Source organism: Ornithodoros turicata, chromosome 1 (assembly GCF_037126465.1).
Source record: "Ornithodoros turicata isolate Travis chromosome 1, ASM3712646v1, whole genome shotgun sequence".
Taxonomy (NCBI): domain Eukaryota; kingdom Metazoa; phylum Arthropoda; class Arachnida; order Ixodida; family Argasidae; genus Ornithodoros; species Ornithodoros turicata.
Genome location: NC_088201.1, coordinates 94,326,910 through 94,333,124, shown reverse-complemented (window position 1 = coordinate 94,333,124; position 6,215 = coordinate 94,326,910). Strand labels below are relative to the sequence as shown.

The 6,215-nt window shown below is 44.8% G+C and overlaps 1 long non-coding RNA gene across 1 annotated transcript; it reads left to right on the top strand.

Moving 5' to 3' along the window:
* Nucleotides 1-363: 363 nt before the first annotated feature.
* LOC135366598 (uncharacterized) lies at nucleotides 364-1,150 on the top strand. Its single transcript, XR_010414229.1, has 2 exons — nucleotides 364-512; nucleotides 970-1,150. It is a non-coding gene; the product is annotated as an uncharacterized LOC135366598 (long non-coding RNA).
* The last annotated feature ends 5,065 nt before the right edge of the window (nucleotides 1,151-6,215 follow it).

Sequence of the window (6,215 nt, the reverse complement as noted above, 5' to 3'; positions counted from 1 at the left end):
CCAGACGGTGGACTTGAAAGGCTTCCTCCACGATGCCGCGTATAAATTCGCGAAGTTCTTCGTTTTTTGTCTTTTCCTTGCGACGACGAGAAACGCAGGAGAATAAACCACACATGGCGTTTTCCACGTATCGGTCAGAATGATGACGCGAGCGCGGTGCGCGCTGCCTTTATAGAGATAAACGCGCGCGCGCGCGCAAAGAACGGAGAATGAAAGCGAAACTGAAAAGCCACCCGTCGCCGCTAGGAGCGCGCGCGCAGCAGCAGAGAGCCGAAACCGAAAACACCCGCGGCCGGCGCAGGGGGCGCTAGGAGCGCGCGCGCGCGCATGCGCGGACGGGTGGAGCAGAGGGCGCGCGCGCGCGTCGCCTCTCTCAGTTTCTCTCGGACCGTCGCGGAAGACGGACGTGCGCTCCGCGCGCTCGCTCAGTTGCTGGCTGGATCTCGTAGGGAGCAGACGTATGTTCTCCGCGCTCGCTCAGTTTCTGCCTGGAAGTTGCCGCGGGGGAAAAGGTGAGTGATTTGACGCGCTCCTTTTCTCGTATGTTTGCCGTGTTTAGCGGTGACCGCGCTCGTGTTAAGCCTTTTCTCGCATGTTTAGACTTGTTTTGCGGTGTCCAAGCCTGTGTGGTTCCCGCCTTGTGTTAGCTGCGTAGTGTTGGGATTAGGCCTAAGCGATCGCCCCCCGTAAGCCTCTTTCCTCGTATGTTTGCCGTGTTTAGCGGTGACCGCGCTCGTGTTAAGCCTTTTCTCGCATGTTTAGCGATATGTGGTTCCCGCCTTGTGTTAGCTGCGTAGTGTTGGGGTTAGGCCTAAGCGATCGTCCCCCCGTAAGCCTTTTTCCCGCGATGTGTACTGTTTTCTGTTTTAGCAGTAGCGGTTAGACCTTTTCTCTCGCATGCCTAGACTTGCTTAGCAGTGCTGTCATTTTTACCTGCCGCTAGTATCTTGTTCTGTCTTTCTCGTCTAGAGCTATGATGGTGGCGCCATCTGGTGTGATGCCTTGCAACTAAGTGGCCACCTGTCGTCGATCTCTGCAACTGCTGGGTGCAAACTACCAACATGGCGGACGCTGGTCACTCGGGTGTTGCGGAGCGGCTTCTTCGCCGCGGCATCGTTGATTTTCGAATAAATTGTTTCTCTCTACTCTATTTCTATCTTTTTATTTTATTTTCTGCCTATTTTTTTATTTTTTATGACCACGATTATCCGGAAACGCACATCTTGGTCTGGACGCAAGATAGACGTTCCCCAATTAGTGTGATGGCTCCCTGGAGGGTGCTGATTAATGTGGGGGGTCCCAATTAGCTCTAATTGCTAATTAATGGCGTCCAGGCCAGATGTGCGTTTCCGGATAAACGTGGTCAGTACTTACTACTGGCAACGTCCCTTCTGTGCTGTTTTGGTGCTGTCCCACGATTTCTGCATCTCTCGCCAATGTACTTTGCATCACGGTCTATGCGCTCACCTTTACATACAACAGACGTTTGTTCATCAGCTGGGTTGCGGTCTTTAGGTTTTCGGAATGCAGCTACCAAAGTGTACGTTGGTATAAACACAGTCTTAATGCCTAATGGGCACAGTGCCCACTGAATGCCGTTCGAAACACCTGGGGTGAAAAGAATGCACACCACCGATTTCACTTCTCTGATGTTGTTTTGGCCTGTTCTCTGCTGTACTGATGATGCCACCGGGATAGGCAGTGAAACGTTTACTCTGTTTGTTCTTAGTCGTTGTGGTAAGCCGGTAGTAACGGATTTTACATTATGATCAACAGGAAAGAGAGGCCATCATGAACATCTACATTGTGAAATTTATTGGAAGGATGATTAGTGGGGAGCTTCATACCCTGTGCCACTACTCTAACAATTGCTTGCGGTAATGTGAGGAAATAAAATTATGAGCCTTGTAAACAATTTACTTGGCAGTATATCGATTTATTTGTCATAGGTTGAAGGCCCCAATGTGGTGTTACATAACAGAGGGGCGCGTAATTATACAAAACCGATCACCAAAAGGCCTTGCTTCACACTAGATTAAAATGTGATGCAATTGTAACATGACAAACGCCGCATGGTGCCGATACGATAGGTTCTCCTCACGAATTGTTGCCATGGTGGCGGTTTGTGAAAGAGACCGAAAAGTGTAAAATAACCCCCATATTTTTGCCCACTGTCGTGCACAACATCGTTGTTTGATAAGACACAGCAATCATTACTTCTCAATTCGGCATATTTTTTACGTATAAATATTTTGAAGATTGCCGGAACATGGATGGTGCTGCCAGCGAACGGCGAAAAAGGGCAACTTGGGTTTCGGGTCCAGGGCTCCCAAGGATTGGTCAACCCTTACCACGTGAGAGTTAATTTTGTAGAGAACAAAGCTGGCGCACATTATCGTACAGCTAAACGCCATTTTAAAAATGACGCTCACTTCCATAGCTTTTACGTTAATAAAGCATTCAGCTACTTCGCCGCTATGAGCTACAATCCGCCGCGCCATCTGCAAGGCCATCTGTGTTATCGCGATTATTGTTTACGTCGTGGGTGGTCATGCTGGTCGCGCGAAGCACAAAGTATAAGTGAATGACATGTTCGTGGCTGTTGTGTCAATTATTCGAGAGACCTACATATGCCTGGTGTAGTTTTGGTGTTGGGGGATGCAAAAATCATGTTCGTTCACCATCGGCGGCGGGCGTTTTCTACCACAAGATTCAATAGGAGAGTGTGCGAAAACGAATGTGGTTCGAAACACTCGGTTATTAGATATAGCAGTCGTGTCGTGTATGCTGAGCTCATTTTGCTGCCGATGACTACGAATATGCCGTAGAAGGCGAATTGCGAAGACGTAACGAAGCACACTGATGCTCAGTACCCAGTGATTTTGGTTCACCGAGGTGACGAGTTCAACACAACGTCTTAGGCACGTACAGGCGTCACACATGTATAAATTATTATATAGCGATGACGTATTCCATTTAACTTATGTCATCCTACTTGTCCCGTACTCAATATTGTCAACATCAACAAATCTAATTTTATGGGCCTTCCAGTGTTGAAGTGGCGCAAGACTGCTTCGTGTGTGTGTGATCCAGGCACTGAAGTTGACATGACAGAAATAGCTGAAAGCAGGTATGCAAAGTCCACAGATGGAAGCACTAGATTTGTTACGTGTTGCAGATTTGGGACATTTTTTGGAGTCTTTGGACAAGTGCAGAACATTAGTATGACGTCAACAATAGGAGAAGAAACCGATGAGTACTACTAGCTTGTTTGAAGGGTACAAGAATACTTCCTGTTGAGGTGTAGTTATGACTTTATGACTAATGAACGCTAATTAATTTTCTAGAGATGCATCCTCTACACTTGAATGCCCAATGAAACAGCGAACGTTCATTGTCTTTGAAGCCCCAGTACTGGAATTGTTCAATGTGTGTCAGAGCTGTAGTGAGCCATGCAAGGTTACCACATCATATTGGTCCTAAATTTGCAGAGTTCCCCTATCTCGGACGCAAGTGTCATTTCTCTTTATTGCTCTTCCGATCCTACCTTCTCAGATATTAATGTGGTTCACCATACACTGCATGGCACTGCCTTTCTCTATACTCATGCTTTCGGTTTCTTGTTCTGTTGAATAAATCTTCACTTGAGTTTGCAGCCATCACGCTGTCTACTGTGTTTGCCCCTCATCAATATTGATGTGCTGTAACGGTATAGCACATCAACATGCCAACAACCTACCAAGCAACCTTGCCTAGTCCTACTTTTGGATGGGAACTACACGATGTGGTAACATCCACGTATATAAAGTTTTAGTCGACGGAGATTTGCTGTTTTTTGTACAATCTTCATTGTACATTTCTTTTGTCTCTCTTAGCATGCCTGAAGAAATGTTCTCATCTTCATCAAGATGACAGGTCATTGTTTGATCTGCAGCATTATTGTTCCTGTAATCTTTTCACCAACAGAGAACACACTTAGCTTGTTAAATTCAAAAGCAAAAGGCAAAACTGTTTATTCGTCTCTTGTTTATTTTGTTGCAGGTTTTACAACTCTATCAAGTACGTCAAAACATCAGAGGGCAGGAAGTCCTACTCTGTTTCCTAAATCCCTGGACAATAAAAAAGAAAGATATAGTTTGAGTTCTGACAAAACGTTGCTTCTGCTCTTATATTATATTTCAATCAAATGTTACGATGCATTTGTAGTGTACACTGAAGCCAGTTTCAATTTGCAGGGCTGTCAAAAGTACGTTACAAAAGTACATCTCAATTACAGTAACAGAGAACTTATGTAATAAATTATTTAGTCATTTTGGAGTACTATGCACACCAATGGTGCATGGTTAACTTTGAACCCAGATCAAGTGTTAATAATAGTTGAAGTCAGTCCTCAAGTCCTTCTTTACAAATGTTAGTTGGTGACGTGAATTGGTGACGTATCATTGAAGGAAATTGACAGGTATTGCGTGACCACGTGACGCGTTTGAGCCAATTGTGGGTGTTGCGAGTGGCCCCCGTGTTGACGTCATCTTGATGGTGGGCCGGGGTGGATATTCTATATAAACGTATGTTTTCTCGGTTTGACGCTAGGGGTGCTGCACTCGGATGAAGTCGAATGTTTTAAATTCAAGTTTAGAGAAACCGCGGGGTTTTAATGCATGAATTTTCGCATGGAGAGTCCTTGTTGGGTGCTTTATCGACTGCAAGTACGAAAGAGCTCCCACAGTTTCTGGTCAGAGTCCCTTTAAGTATTTTTGCAAAGAAAACTGAAATTTGGGATTTTTTATTTAAAATGGCTTCACCTATAGCAGCTTGAAATTTTTTTGAGGTAATGTCCACAATGTGAGGATCGACGAAAAAAAAAATATTTTGATATGTGATACGTAACGCGGGATGAAAAAAATCATCAATATTGCAGGTTTTGTGCAACATTGGCAGTCGTTCTTCTCTGCTGTTCTAGTCTGAAAATCGCTAGAAACCCGCTCACAAATAGACGTACCCTTCTCCAGGCGCATCCCGTTAACATTTTCCCGATCCGTTGAAGGGTTGACCCGCAAGAGCCGCGCAAAGGCAGCGACGTTTTGCGCATTGCACGGAAGTTTGGCGCCACCTAGTGGAGAAGCGTTTAGTTTTGGTATGCAACATTTTGCATTTGTCTTGTGCACGTGAAGTGGAAACCCACAAACAAATTTCGTCTCAGTCCCTGATGGTCGAGCCACCGACTTCGGACGTTTGAGCTGGAATGAGCCATACCGACCAGTTGAACGTTGCCCAACTCTGTGACGGCGACAACGGCGAGTCCATTCACCATCACCACCACCACCACCTGAACATCGGGCTCACGAACACTACGATATCCGGTTACGTTACAGTGACAGCTCCCGCATAAATTTCGGTTCCAAGCGGTCTTCAATTCAGTTTCAGTAACAGTACCTGATTTTCAACTACACGCGTTTCGTATTTCTTTGGTACTGGATTGTGATGTCAAAGTATCTTGAAAGAAACAGGTTACTTCCTAGAGTATTTAATACCTATTTTAATTTTTTTTTCAAGACTGGGTATTTGGCGCTCTATTCAACTACCGTTTTGCCCGATACTCAGTAACTTAACTTAAATATTTTTGTGAATATCGTGTACAAGTATGTGACAGACACGTTGATAAAGGCGGAAGGTGTGATTGTGGCATGATTTCATTTCTTCTTGCAAAGGAGGGAGGGTATTTGGACACAGTACCAACAGTTCCCCAAACACAAATATCAGCGAGCGCTCTTCGCCCAGCGACTGATTTTAGGCTGCCATATTTTTGTCAAAATCTTGTGAAAAACCCTATGACCTTGGTGCAATACTGTGTTATGGCCAGAAAAATGCTGCCATTGTTGGCATTTTTTTTCTAGCGTAATTATGCAAACTATTTTAGCGAACGCGTAACACGAATGCAAACGGCCTCAAATCTGAGGCAAAATCCGGTATGAGTGTATTCCAAGTAGTGTTATAATTTTTTAACGTAAAACCTATTTTCAGGAATTCAGTGTCATCCTCTCGTGGAGCACCCTATACACTACTATGCACCACATGCACCTAAGTGTGGAAATAATGTGCATGTTTGTGGAGGTCCATGACTGATACATTTGACTACTGTACTGACATTTGATTGACTGAATTTTTATTGCTTTTCTTGTAAAGATAAATATCACCATTCCTTGCACTCTGTGCTT